Source organism: Sinohyriopsis cumingii, unplaced genomic scaffold (assembly GCF_028554795.1).
Source record: "Sinohyriopsis cumingii isolate HCF-2022 unplaced genomic scaffold, ASM2855479v2 utg001517l, whole genome shotgun sequence".
NCBI classification, from domain to species: domain Eukaryota; kingdom Metazoa; phylum Mollusca; class Bivalvia; order Unionida; family Unionidae; genus Sinohyriopsis; species Sinohyriopsis cumingii.
This window is the reverse complement of record NW_028316009.1, coordinates 668,336-682,872: the sequence shown is the minus strand read 5'-3', so window position 1 is coordinate 682,872 and position 14,537 is coordinate 668,336. Positions and strand designations below refer to the sequence as shown.

The 14,537-nt window shown below is 40.0% G+C and overlaps 6 non-coding genes across 6 annotated transcripts; all 6 read right to left on the bottom strand.

Annotated features, from left to right (window-relative positions):
• Positions 1-4,753: 4,753 nt before the first annotated feature.
• LOC149772249 (U1 spliceosomal RNA) lies at positions 4,754-4,917 on the bottom strand. The gene has a single exon (XR_016417801.1). It is a non-coding gene; the product is annotated as a U1 spliceosomal RNA (small nuclear RNA).
• A 1,462-nt stretch (positions 4,918-6,379) lies between these two features.
• LOC149772248 (U1 spliceosomal RNA) lies at positions 6,380-6,543 on the bottom strand. Its single transcript, XR_016417800.1, has one exon. It is a non-coding gene; the product is annotated as a U1 spliceosomal RNA (small nuclear RNA).
• Positions 6,544-8,012: 1,469 nt separating this feature from the next.
• On the bottom strand, positions 8,013-8,176 carry LOC149772247 (U1 spliceosomal RNA). Its single transcript, XR_016417799.1, has one exon. It is a non-coding gene; the product is annotated as a U1 spliceosomal RNA (small nuclear RNA).
• Positions 8,177-9,639: 1,463 nt separating this feature from the next.
• LOC149772246 (U1 spliceosomal RNA) lies at positions 9,640-9,803 on the bottom strand. Its single transcript, XR_016417798.1, has one exon. It is a non-coding gene; the product is annotated as a U1 spliceosomal RNA (small nuclear RNA).
• A 1,474-nt stretch (positions 9,804-11,277) lies between these two features.
• LOC149772245 (U1 spliceosomal RNA) lies at positions 11,278-11,441 on the bottom strand. The gene has a single exon (XR_016417797.1). It is a non-coding gene; the product is annotated as a U1 spliceosomal RNA (small nuclear RNA).
• A 1,469-nt stretch (positions 11,442-12,910) lies between these two features.
• On the bottom strand, positions 12,911-13,074 carry LOC149772244 (U1 spliceosomal RNA). Its single transcript, XR_016417796.1, has one exon. It is a non-coding gene; the product is annotated as a U1 spliceosomal RNA (small nuclear RNA).
• Positions 13,075-14,537: the final 1,463 nt, after the last annotated feature.

Here is a 14,537-nt window from a genome sequence, read left to right as displayed (position 1 = left end):
CACAGATGTTTCGTATAAGGTGACCATTATCAAAAATAGATCGACCTTTAACTCCACATGTTTGATCCATGTGTATTATTTTGGACATGACATTTCCAAGTCGATTAGCAATAACTTTGGATAGAATTTTATAGTCTAAATTTAATAGGGAGATAGGTCTCCAATTTTTCATATTATTTGAATTTTCAGGATCCTTACATAATAACGTAATATAAGATAGTTTTTGTGAATCAGACAAAGTGTTTGATTCAAAGATCAAATTATATAAACGGACTAATGTGTCGCCTAAACATTCAAAAAACGTGACATAAAACTCTTTTGTGAGACCGTCGGGTCCAGGTGATTTATTTGGCTCCATCATATTTAAAGATTTCCAAATTTCTACTTTAGTAATTGGTCCGGTAAGGAATTGGTTATCTTCAGCGTTTAACTGAGGTAACCCAGTTAGAAATTCTTTAAATAATTCTTCATCAATCAATTCTGTGGTAAAAAGATTTGAATAAAACTTTTTAAAACAGTTTAAGATATCAACACTTGAGTTATGAGTCACATTATTATACTCAATTTCAGTGATAGTTTTCTGGGAACCCTTTTTATTTTCTAATTGAAAAAAGAATTGGCTCGGTCTTTCGTTATTATCTAAAATTTTCGCTTTGCTCCTAATGACTGATCCTATATATTTTTCATTTTGTAATTCCTTGATAGACATTCGGAGTTCTTGTATTTGAAAGAGAAGTTCTTCATTATTGGTTAAATCATATTTCTGTCTTAGATATTGGTAGTCTTTCTTCAATGATTTAATTGCAGAGTTTTTAATTTTCGAAAGTTGTTTGGAATATCGAATGATTTCTTCTTTAAGTTTGAGTTTTAGCTCATCCCAATATTCTAGTGTGATGTTATGATATCTTAGTTCTCTCTTAATTAGGTCCGTAATGAGAGTTTTTAATGTGTTATGGTTTAAGTGCGAGTTATTGCATTTCCAGTAACCGGTACCATATGATATTGATGAGTTACATGCTATACTTAAAGTTACTGCATCGTGGTCGGACTGAGCGAAGTTAACGATTGTCGAATTAATAATGAAATTTGCTATGTTTTTAGAAACATATAGTCGATCAAGTCTGCTTGCTAACAGTGGTAATGAGGGGTCTAGTGTGTTTCGATACCATGTGTACAATTTTGCTGAGTGGTTCAGTTTGCGAAATGTGTCAATTAGTTTAAAGTTGGATATAAGCGATTTCAATGTTTGGACGGACTTATCGCTGTAATTGGTTACATTACCTACTCGGTCAAGGTTGGAGTTAGTGACACAATTGAAATCTCCAGCAAGAATGAGATTATGTTGTCCCGTTAAATATGTGAACAATGAAGTAAAAAATTCACTTTTCTCCGAATCAGGGATGGGGGCATATATATTTATGGCACGATATGGTATATCATTAAATTGAAAGTCAGCACATATTATTCTACCGTCAAAATCCGTTTCATATTTTAAAAAACGTATGTTAGGATTAAAATTAATGATAGCAACTCCAGATGAAAGATTCGAGCCAAAACTCCATATGGCATAATAACATTGCAATTTATCTTGAATTTTTGAAGTAAGGGTTCTTTTCTCCACGTGGGTTTCTTGTAGGAATACAAGGTCGATGTGATGCGAAGATACCAAGTTTCTAATCTCGTATAGTTTTTGATCCGTGTTGGTTCGAAGGCCATTGACATTTAATGTAAGGATATTAATTTTACTCATGGGTTGCTTGTTATTGGTATGGCATGTCCAGAATAGGTTAAGAATCGTTAATGTATGTGGGACTCTAGGTGTATCAAGTGAATCAATCTGAACTCGAGACGGGTAGAGTCCGTTGTATAAGGTAATACTATTGGAAACCAGAAATGACTTGCTGAACGATAACATAATAAGGGAGGATATGTAATTAAGGGATAAAATATGGTTGAAGAAAATAGATAAAAATCTACAAATGTTGTATGTGCTATGAAATAGATAAGGATGATATGAAGGATATTGTACATTTGAAGAGAATGAAAAATTATGATTAAGTAAAAGAACAAACCTGTAATAGAACGTATAACCAGGGAAAGTCCTGAAATATTTAGTCCGTTATGCTTATTCATTGTCCATTTTACTGTCCTTGTATATGCCCGGTCCATTTGATTATATTCATTGTCCGTGAGCGTTCCGATTTCTTTATTACATAGTTACAGTAGTGTAATCCAAATTAAGAATTTTGCACATCCATACTTGAATCCTCCTCAAGACGAGACTTTTTTGATCTTTTGGACGTGACTACCTGCCACGTGCACGATTCTAGGTCAAACAATTCTCTTTTTTCTTGTGGTCTGGGTTGATTCGAGTCATCTTCATCATTGTCATCCGGTACTGTTGCTTTCTCTTGTGTTTGGGTCGCTACTTCCTCTTCCGCCCCGTGGGAGGCGTCCAAGGGGGTGGTGGTGGTGGGGTGATCAATTGGTTTGCTGTTTGTCGACGCAGGGGCTGCTGGTGTTAAAGGTTCGTGTGTCGTTGCTTGGGTTGATGTGCTTGGTGCAGGTGGTTGTTGGGCAACGTGTCCTTTATTATTCACTGCTGAAGCATAGCTAGCACCTTTCTCTGGGCAGTCTTTTCGGAGGTGCCCCGACTGACGACATCTCAGGCAAAGTGGGGGGCGGCCCTTCATTGTTATTAGCATACCACACATGCCAAGCGACACGATGTGGGGAATATTCCTGCAATCGAATTCTGTGGTCCGGAGTTTCACTATCCTTGTACCGTTTTCAATCATTGTGTCCTTGTTTATAATTGTCTTGTCTCTGGTTATGTCAAGGATCTCCCCATAATCCTTTAGAACTTCCTTGATAACAATATCATTGACAAACAGGGGCAGCCAGTGTATTCTGAGGTCAATTATTAGGTTAGCAATATATTTAATGCCGTCACCGGTCACGCCTTTTGCCTTCTCTTGGGACTTGAGCACAGCATTCCATGGGGCATTTTCCCCTTCTCTATATAAACCTTCGATGTCAGAAATAGTAACACCCGCAGCTTCAAGTTTGCGAAGCGCTTCCTCCCGAGAAATTCGTCCTTCCACTCGTAGTGTACGAAGATACACATCCGAATTCACATACCTTGAGATGTTGATTTCAACACGGCGATACATATTCCAAAGCGGTAAACTTTGAACTTTCACTTCAAAAGAATTCTTTGATCTACTTTGTCTTGGCCGGATATCCTGGGGAAACCGCCTAGCTGATCACGGTACTCCCTGGTCCAGGTAAGTATGATTTCTTGACGTTTACTGACGTTTATCAACTGACATTTGTGTCTGGAGTAGGAAGTGTGCCTCTAAGTAATGAAAATAAATTAAAACGATTCAGGGCCATGGTACTGCTGATGTCTTAGTATTCCGAATAACTTTATAGCTTATGTTTCAACATTACAAAAGTAACTGAAATGTCTTCAAATAGTCCTTTATTTGCAATTTCAGTTTCTTTTACGGTGGATATATGCTATATAGGTTTGCTCGGACGGCAGGGGATAGTTTCGTATATTGGCCCCTGGCAAATTTCTTAACTTGAGGCAACGGTGCGTATTTTTCAGCTATTATGGTTTTTTAATTAAATATATGGATACATTTTTCAATTCCGCGTTTCGGGCTTGTCTTGTTCTTGAAACTGATATCAGCCATTGACCTCCCATAGTTACTTCACAGCAAGTTGACAGTGAAATAGCAATAGTCGTCTAGCAAGAACTATGGTCAATCACATCCAGCTGTTTAGTACACAATGCTTTCCCGAACTGTTACGTAGGGAAAGGGATTGTGTTTGCACTGGCAAGATCGCTTGGTGTCATAAATGAAAAATGCAGGTATAAATTTGAGGTTGCAGTGCATCAACCTCTTTTGCTATGAACCACTGCAAATCGACTTGTCAGGTCAAAGGAATACTACTTTTTGTTTCCTCTGTTTTATTAAATTTGAAATCTTTGTGCCACTGATTGGCCAGCTACGCTTCGCCGTACTAAGAGTCTAGAAGCTTTGGATTGTTGAAAGTGCTGCTGATACAGAAGTAACTGGTGATGCAGATGATCTCTACAATGAGACTTATGATGAAGCTTCACTGCTTTTGATAAGGACAACAAGCTTGCTGTATTAACGAAGTTGTTCCTGTTATTTGAAGATATTGTTTCTCTCTCTCTCTCTCTCTCTCTCTCTCTACTGCAGAGAAGTTCTGTGAAAATAAAACTTGATTTTCGTCGAATCCAGTAAGCATGTTTCCATTTATTTCTCTTTCTTTCTTTCTTTCTCTCACAAATATGCTGGATCGCTGTTACTCAAAGATATTTCACACGTTCGTTGTGAGATGGCTCTTTGAAAGTTGTTTGTTGTAGGGTTTAATGCCATTTTTCAGCACAAGATAGGCTATGCATGGCAGGCAATATAAATGGTGGAGGAAGAACCCGGGAGAAGAAAAATGAACGGAAAGAACTCCCGACCCATGATAACATACTGGCAAGCTTTCTCTGATAACCACATGGGCCAAATCCGAAACTCAAACACACGCAGACAGGTGAGATGGCCGCGATCCGTAATGGTGGGCTATTTAGACCACCCGGGGTACCCACCCCTTGAAAGAGCAGTGTAAGAAATAATAACATTATCGATTGGCACGTGCTAATCAGAGACATCCAGACTAATTTTGTCATAAGCTTGAGATTATTGGTTATTTTTAATTGAATTATCAGGGGTTAGCGCGAACGCAGACCCCCACACTAATAAATAACGACCCCGAGTCACCCACATTTGGGGTGATCGCAGGTTTCAGCCCAACCGAAGTGCAATGGAAAGGCCTCATCCTGGGGAAACCGCCTAGCTGATCACGGTACTCCCTGGTCCAGGTAAGTATGATTTCTTGACGTTTACTGACGTTTATCAACTGACATTTGTGTCTGGAGTAGGAAGTGTGCCTCTAAGTAATGAAAATAAATTAAAACGATTCAGGGCCATGGTACTGCTGATGTCTTAGTATTCCGAATAACTTTATAGTTTATGTTTCAACATTACAAAAGTAACTGAAATGTCTTCAAATAGTCCTTTATTTGCAATGTCAGTTTCTTTTACGGTGGATATATGCTATATAGGTTTGCTCGGACGGCAGGGGATAGTTTCGTATATTGGCCCCTGGCAAATTTCTTAACTTGAGGCAACGGTGCGTATTTTTCAGCTATTATGGTTTTTTAATTAAATATATGGATACATTTTTCAATTCCGCGTTTCGGGCTTGTCTTGTTCTTGAAACTGATATCAGCCATTGACCTCCCATAGTTACTTCACAGCAAGTTGACAGTGAAATAGCAATAGTCGTCTAGCAAGAACTATGGTCAATCACATCCAGCTGTTTAGTACACAATGCTTTCCCGAACTGTTACGTAAGGAAAGGGATTGTGTTTGCACTGGCAAGATCGCTTGGTGTCATAAATGAAAAATGCAGGTATAAATTTGAGGTTGCAGTGCATCAACCTCTTTTGCTATGAACCACTGCAAATCGACTTGTCAGGTCAAAGGAATACTACTTTTTGTTTCCTCTGTTTTATTAAATTTGAAATCTTTGTGCCACTGATTGGCCAGCTACGCTTCGCCGTACTAAGAGTCTAGAAGCTTTGGATTGTTGAAAGTGCTGCTGATACAGAAGTAACTGGTGATGCAGATGATCTCTACAATGAGACTTATGATGAAGCTTCACTGCTTTTGATAAGGACAACAAGCTTGCTGTATTAACGAAGTTGTTCCTGTTATTTGAAGATATTGTTTCTCTCTCTCTCTCTCTCTCTCTCTCTCTCTCTACTGCAGAGAAGTTCTGTGAAAATAAAACTTGATTTTCGTCGAATCCAGTAAGCATGTTTCCATTTATTTCTCTTTCTTTCTTTCTTTCTCTCACAAATATGCTGGATCGCTGTTACTCAAAGATATTTCACACGTTCGTTGTGAGATGGCTCTTTGAAAGTTGTTTGTTGTAGGGTTTAATGCCATTTTTCAGCACAAGATAGGCTATGCATGGCAGGCAATATAAATGGTGGAGGAAGAACCCGGGAGAAGAAAAATGAACGGAAAGAACTCCCGACCCATGATAACATACTGGCAAGCTTTCTCTGATAACCACATGGGCCAAATCCGAAACTCAAACACACGCAGACAGGTGAGATGGCCGCGATCCGTAATGGTGGGCTATTTAGACCACCCGGGGTACCCACCCCTTGAAAGAGCAGTGTAAGAAATAATAACATTATCGATTGGCACGTGCTAATCAGAGACATCCAGACTAATTTTGTCATAAGCTTGAGATTATTGGTTATTTTTAATTGAATTATCAGGGGTTAGCGCGAACGCAGACCCCCACACTAATAAATAACGACCCCGAGTCACCCACATTTGGGGTGATCGCAGGTTTCAGCCCAACCGAAGTGCAATGGAAAGGCCTCATCCTGGGGAAACCGCCTAGCTGATCACGGTACTCCCTGGTCCAGGTAAGTATGATTTCTTGACGTTTACTGACGTTTATCAACTGACATTTGTGTCTGGAGTAGGAAGTGTGCCTCTAAGTAATGAAAATAAATTAAAACGATTCAGGGCCATGGTACTGCTGATGTCTTAGTATTCCGAATAACTTTATAGCTTATGTTTCAACATTACAAAAGTAACTGAAATGTCTTCAAATAGTCCTTTATTTGCAATGTCAGTTTCTTTTACGGTGGATATATGCTATATAGGTTTGCTCGGACGGCAGGGGATAGTTTCGTATATTGGCCCCTGGCAAATTTCTTAACTTGAGGCAACGGTGCGTATTTTTCAGCTATTATGGTTTTTTAATTAAATATATGGATACATTTTTCAATTCCGCGTTTCGGGCTTGTCTTGTTCTTGAAACTGATATCAGCCATTGACCTCCCATAGTTACTTCACAGCAAGTTGACAGTGAAATAGCAATAGTCGTCTAGCAAGAACTATGGTCAATCACATCCAGCTGTTTAGTACACAATGCTTTCCCGAACTGTTACGTAGGGAAAGGGATTGTGTTTGCACTGGCAAGATCGCTTGGTGTCATCAATGAAAAATGCAGGTATAAATTTGAGGTTGCAGTGCATCAACCTCTTTTGCTATGAACCACTGCAAATCGACTTGTCAGGTCAAAGGAATACTACTATTTGTTTCCTCTGTTTTATTAAATTTGAAATCTTTGTGCCACTGATTGGCCAGCTACGCTTCGCCGTACTCCGAGTCTAGAAGCTTTGGATTGTTGAAAGTGCTGCTGATACAGAAGTAACTGGTGATGCAGATGATCTCTACAATGAGACTTATGATGAAGCTGTCACTGCTTTTGATAAGGACAACAAGCTTGCTGTATTAACGAAGTTGTTCCTGTTATTTGAAGATATTGTTTCTCTCTCTCTCTCTCTCTCTCTCTCTCTCTCTCTCTCTACTGCAGAGAAGTTCTGTGAAAATAAAACTTGATTTTCGTCGAATCCAGTAAGCATGTTTCCATTTATTTCTCTTTCTTTCTTTCTTTCTCTCACAAATATGCTGGATCGCTGTTACTCAAAGATATTTCACACGTTCGTTGTGAGATGGCTCTTTGAAAGTTGTTTGTTGTAGGGTTTAATGCCATTTTTCAGCACAAGATAGGCTATGCATGGCAGGCAATATAAATGGTGGAGGAAGAACCCGGGAGAAGAAAAATGAACGGAAAGAACTCCCGACCCATGATAACATACTGGCAAGCTTTCTCTGATAACCACATGGGCCAAATCCGAAACTCAAACACACGCAGACAGGTGAGATGGCCGCGATCCGTAATGGTGGGCTATTTAGACCACCCGGGGTACCCACCCCTTGAAAGAGCAGTGTAAGAAATAATAACATTATCGATTGGCACGTGCTAATCAGAGACATCCAGACTAATTTTGTCATAAGCTTGAGATTATTGGTTATTTTTAATTGAATTATCAGGGGTTAGCGCGAACGCAGACCCCCACACTAATAAATAACGACCCCGAGTCACCCACATTTGGGGTGATCGCAGGTTTCAGCCCAACCGAAGTGCAATGGAAAGGCCTCATCCTGGGGAAACCGCCTAGCTGATCACGGTACTCCCTGGTCCAGGTAAGTATGATTTCTTGACGTTTACTGACGTTTATCAACTGACATTTGTGTCTGGAGTAGGAAGTGTGCCTCTAAGTAATGAAAATAAATTAAAACGATTCAGGGCCATGGTACTGCTGATGTCTTAGTATTCCGAATAACTTTATAGCTTATGTTTCAACATTACAAAAGTAACTGAAATGTCTTCAAATAGTCCTTTATTTGCAATTTCAGTTTCTTTTACGGTGGATATATGCTATATAGGTTTGCTCGGACGGCAGGGGATAGTTTCGTATATTGGCCCCTGGCAAATTTCTTAACTTGAGGCAACGGTGCGTATTTTTCAGCTATTATGGTTTTTTAATTAAATATATGGATACATTTTTCAATTCCGCGTTTCGGGCTTGTCTTGTTCTTGAAACTGATATCAGCCATTGACCTCCCATAGTTACTTCACAGCAAGTTGACAGCGAAATAGCAATAGTCATCTAGCAAGAACTATGGTCAATCACATCCAGCTGTTTAGTACACAATGCTTTCCCGAACTGTTACGTAGGGAAAGGGATTGTGTTTGCACTGGCAAGATCGCTTGGTGTCATAAATGAAAAATGCAGGTATAAATTTGAGGTTGCAGTGCATCAACCTCTTTTGCTATGAACCACTGCAAATCGACTTGTCAGGTCAAAGGAATACTACTATTTGTTTCCTCTGTTTTATTAAATTTGAAATCTTTGTGCCACTGATTGGCCAGCTACGCTTCGCCGTACTCCGAGTCTAGAAGCTTTGGATTGTTGAAAGTGCTGCTGATACAGAAGTAACTGGTGATGCAGATGATCTCTACAATGAGACTTATGATGAAGCTGTCACTGCTTTTGATAAGGACAACAAGCTTGCTGTATTAACGAAGTTGTTCCTGTTATTTGAAGATATTGTTTCTCTCTCTCTCTCTCTCTCTCTCTCTCTCTCTACTGCAGAGAAGTTCTGTGAAAATAAAACTTGATTTTCGTCGAATCCAGTAAGCATGTTTCCATTTATTTCTCTTTCTTTCTTTCTTTCTCTCACAAATATGCTGGATCGCTGTTACTCAAAGATATTTCACACGTTCGTTGTGAGATGGCTCTTTGAAAGTTGTTTGTTGTAGGGTTTAATGCCATTTTTCAGCACAAGATAGGCTATGCATGGCAGGCAATATAAATGGTGGAGGAAGAACCCGGGAGAAGAAAAATGAACGGAAAGAACTCCCGACCCATGATAACATACTGGCAAGCTTTCTCTGATAACCACATGGGCCAAATCCGAAACTCAAACACACGCAGACAGGTGAGATGGCCGCGATCCGTAATGGTGGGCTATTTAGACCACCCGGGGTACCCACCCCTTGAAAGAGCAGTGTAAGAAATAATAACATTATCGATTGGCACGTGCTAATCAGAGACATCCAGACTAATTTTGTCATAAGCTTGAGATTATTGGTTATTTTTAATTGAATTATCAGGGGTTAGCGCGAACGCAGACCCCCACACTAATAAATAACGACCCCGAGTCACCCACATTTGGGGTGATCGCAGGTTTCAGCCCAACCGAAGTGCAATGGAAAGGCCTCATCCTGGGGAAACCGCCTAGCTGATCACGGTACTCCCTGGTCCAGGTAAGTATGATTTCTTGACGTTTACTGACGTTTATCAACTGACATTTGTGTCTGGAGTAGGAAGTGTGCCTCTAAGTAATGAAAATAAATTAAAACGATTCAGGGCCATGGTACTGCTGATGTCTTAGTATTCCGAATAACTTTATAGCTTATGTTTCAACATTGCAAAAGTAACTGAAATGTCTTCAAATAGTCCTTTATTTGCAATTTCAGTTTCTTTTACGGTGGATATATGCTATATAGGTTTGCTCGGACGGCAGGGGATAGTTTCGTATATTGGCCCCTGGCAAATTTCTTAACTTGAGGCAACGGTGCGTATTTTTCAGCTATTATGGTTTTTTAATTAAATATATGGATACATTTTTCAATTCCGCGTTTCGGGCTTGTCTTGTTCTTGAAACTGATATCAGCCATTGACCTCCCATAGTTACTTCACAGCAAGTTGACAGTGAAATAGCAATAGTCGTCTAGCAAGAACTATGGTCAATCACATCCAGCTGTTTAGTACACAATGCTTTCCCGAACTGTTACGTAGGGAAAGGGATTGTGTTTGCACTGGCAAGATCGCTTGGTGTCATCAATGAAAAATGCAGGTATAAATTTGAGGTTGCAGTGCATCAACCTCTTTTGCTATGAACCACTGCAAATCGACTTGTCAGGTCAAAGGAATACTACTATTTGTTTCCTCTGTTTTATTAAATTTGAAATCTTTGTGCCACTGATTGGCCAGCTACGCTTCGCCGTACTCCGAGTCTAGAAGCTTTGGATTGTTGAAAGTGCTGCTGATACAGAAGTAACTGGTGATGCAGATGATCTCTACAATGAGACTTATGATGAAGCTTCACTGCTTTTGATAAGGACAACAAGCTTGCTGTATTAACGAAGTTGTTCCTGTTATTTGAAGATATTGTTTCTCTCTCTCTCTCTCTCTCTCTCTCTCTCTCTCTCTCTCTCTCTACTGCAGAGAAGTTCTGTGAAAATAAAACTTGATTTTCGTCGAATCCAGTAAGCATGTTTCCATTTATTTCTCTTTCTTTCTTTCTTTCTCTCACAAATATGCTGGATCGCTGTTACTCAAAGATATTTCACACGTTCGTTGTGAGATGGCTCTTTGAAAGTTGTTTGTTGTAGGGTTTAATGCCATTTTTCAGCACAAGATAGGCTATGCATGGCAGGCAATATAAATGGTGGAGGAAGAACCCGGGAGAAGAAAAATGAACGGAAAGAACTCCCGACCCATGATAACATACTGGCAAGCTTTCTCTGATAACCACATGGGCCAAATCCGAAACTCAAACACACGCAGACAGGTGAGATGGCCGCGATCCGTAATGGTGGGCTATTTAGACCACCCGGGGTACCCACCCCTTGAAAGAGCAGTGTAAGAAATAATAACATTATCGATTGGCACGTGCTAATCAGAGACATCCAGACTAATTTTGTCATAAGCTTGAGATTATTGGTTATTTTTAATTGAATTATCAGGGGTTAGCGCGAACGCAGACCCCCACACTAATAAATAACGACCCCGAGTCACCCACATTTGGGGTGATCGCAGGTTTCAGCCCAACCGAAGTGCAATGGAAAGGCCTCATCCTGGGGAAACCGCCTAGCTGATCACGGTACTCCCTGGTCCAGGTAAGTATGATTTCTTGACGTTTACTGACGTTTATCAACTGACATTTGTGTCTGGAGTAGGAAGTGTGCCTCTAAGTAATGAAAATAAATTAAAACGATTCAGGGCCATGGTACTGCTGATGTCTTAGTATTCCGAATAACTTTATAGCTTATGTTTCAACATTACAAAAGTAACTGAAATGTCTTCAAATAGTCCTTTATTTGCAATTTCAGTTTCTTTTACGGTGGATATATGCTATATAGGTTTGCTCGGACGGCAGGGGATAGTTTCGTATATTGGCCCCTGGCAAATTTCTTAACTTGAGGCAACGGTGCGTATTTTTCAGCTATTATGGTTTTTTAATTAAATATATGGATACATTTTTCAATTCCGCGTTTCGGGCTTGTCTTGTTCTTGAAACTGATATCAGCCATTGACCTCCCATAGTTACTTCACAGCAAGTTGACAGTGAAATAGCAATAGTCGTCTAGCAAGAACTATGGTCAATCACATCCAGCTGTTTAGTACACAATGCTTTCCCGAACTGTTACGTAGGGAAAGGGATTGTGTTTGCACTGGCAAGATCGCTTGGTGTCATCAATGAAAAATGCAGGTATAAATTTGAGGTTGCAGTGCATCAACCTCTTTTGCTATGAACCACTGCAAATCGACTTGTCAGGTCAAAGGAATACTACTATTTGTTTCCTCTGTTTTATTAAATTTGAAATCTTTGTGCCACTGATTGGCCAGCTACGCTTCGCCGTACTCCGAGTCTAGAAGCTTTGGATTGTTGAAAGTGCTGCTGATACAGAAGTAACTGGTGATGCAGATGATCTCTACAATGAGACTTATGATGAAGCTGTCACTGCTTTTGATAAGGACAACAAGCTTGCTGTATTAACGAAGTTGTTCCTGTTATTTGAAGATATTGTTTCTCTCTCTCTCTCTCTCTCTCTCTCTCTCTCTCTCTCTACTGCAGAGAAGTTCTGTGAAAATAAAACTTGATTTTCGTCGAATCCAGTAAGCATGTTTCCATTTATTTCTCTTTCTTTCTTTCTTTCTCTCACAAATATGCTGGATCGCTGTTACTCAAAGATATTTCACACGTTCGTTGTGAGATGGCTCTTTGAAAGTTGTTTGTTGTAGGGTTTAATGCCATTTTTCAGCACAAGATAGGCTATGCATGGCAGGCAATATAAATGGTGGAGGAAGAACCCGGGAGAAGAAAAATGAACGGAAAGAACTCCCGACCCATGATAACATACTGGCAAGCTTTCTCTGATAACCACATGGGCCAAATCCGAAACTCAAACACACGCAGACAGGTGAGATGGCCGCGATCCGTAATGGTGGGCTATTTAGACCACCCGGGGTACCCACCCCTTGAAAGAGCAGTGTAAGAAATAATAACATTATCGATTGGCACGTGCTAATCAGAGACATCCAGACTAATTTTGTCATAAGCTTGAGATTATTGGTTATTTTTAATTGAATTATCAGGGGTTAGCGCGAACGCAGACCCCCACACTAATAAATAACGACCCCGAGTCACCCACATTTGGGGTGATCGCAGGTTTCAGCCCAACCGAAGTGCAATGGAAAGGCCTCATCCTGGGGAAACCGCCTAGCTGATCACGGTACTCCCTGGTCCAGGTAAGTATGATTTCTTGACGTTTACTGACGTTTATCAACTGACATTTGTGTCTGGAGTAGGAAGTGTGCCTCTAAGTAATGAAAATAAATTAAAACGATTCAGGGCCATGGTACTGCTGATGTCTTAGTATTCCGAATAACTTTATAGCTTATGTTTCAACATTACAAAAGTAACTGAAATGTCTTCAAATAGTCCTTTATTTGCAATTTCAGTTTCTTTTACGGTGGATATATGCTATATAGGTTTGCTCGGACGGCAGGGGATAGTTTCGTATATTGGCCCCTGGCAAATTTCTTAACTTGAGGCAACGGTGCGTATTTTTCAGCTATTATGGTTTTTTAATTAAATATATGGATACATTTTTCAATTCCGCGTTTCGGGCTTGTCTTGTTCTTGAAACTGATATCAGCCATTGACCTCCCATAGTTACTTCACAGCAAGTTGACAGCGAAATAGCAATAGTCATCTAGCAAGAACTATGGTCAATCACATCCAGCTGTTTAGTACACAATGCTTTCCCGAACTGTTACGTAGGGAAAGGGATTGTGTTTGCACTGGCAAGATCGCTTGGTGTCATAAATGAAAAATGCAGGTATAAATTTGAGGTTGCAGTGCATCAACCTCTTTTGCTATGAACCACTGCAAATCGACTTGTCAGGTCAAAGGAATACTACTATTTGTTTCCTCTGTTTTATTAAATTTGAAATCTTTGTGCCACTGATTGGCCAGCTACGCTTCGCCGTACTCCGAGTCTAGAAGCTTTGGATTGTTGAAAGTGCTGCTGATACAGAAGTAACTGGTGATGCAGATGATCTCTACAATGAGACTTATGATGAAGCTGTCACTGCTTTTGATAAGGACAACAAGCTTGCTGTATTAACGAAGTTGTTCCTGTTATTTGAAGATATTGTTTCTCTCTCTCTCTCTCTCTCTCTCTCTCTCTCTACTGCAGAGAAGTTCTGTGAAAATAAAACTTGATTTTCGTCGAATCCAGTAAGCATGTTTCCATTTATTTCTCTTTCTTTCTTTCTTTCTCTCACAAATATGCTGGATCGCTGTTACTCAAAGATATTTCACACGTTCGTTGTGAGATGGCTCTTTGAAAGTTGTTTGTTGTAGGGTTTAATGCCATTTTTCAGCACAAGATAGGCTATGCATGGCAGGCAATATAAATGGTGGAGGAAGAACCCGGGAGAAGAAAAATGAACGGAAAGAACTCCCGACCCATGATAACATACTGGCAAGCTTTCTCTGATAACCACATGGGCCAAATCCGAAACTCAAACACACGCAGACAGGTGAGATGGCCGCGATCCGTAATGGTGGGCTATTTAGACCACCCGGGGTACCCACCCCTTGAAAGAGCAGTGTAAGAAATAATAACATTATCGATTGGCACGTGCTAATCAGAGACATCCAGACTAATTTTGTCATAAGCTTGAGATTATTGGTTATTTTTAATTGAATTAT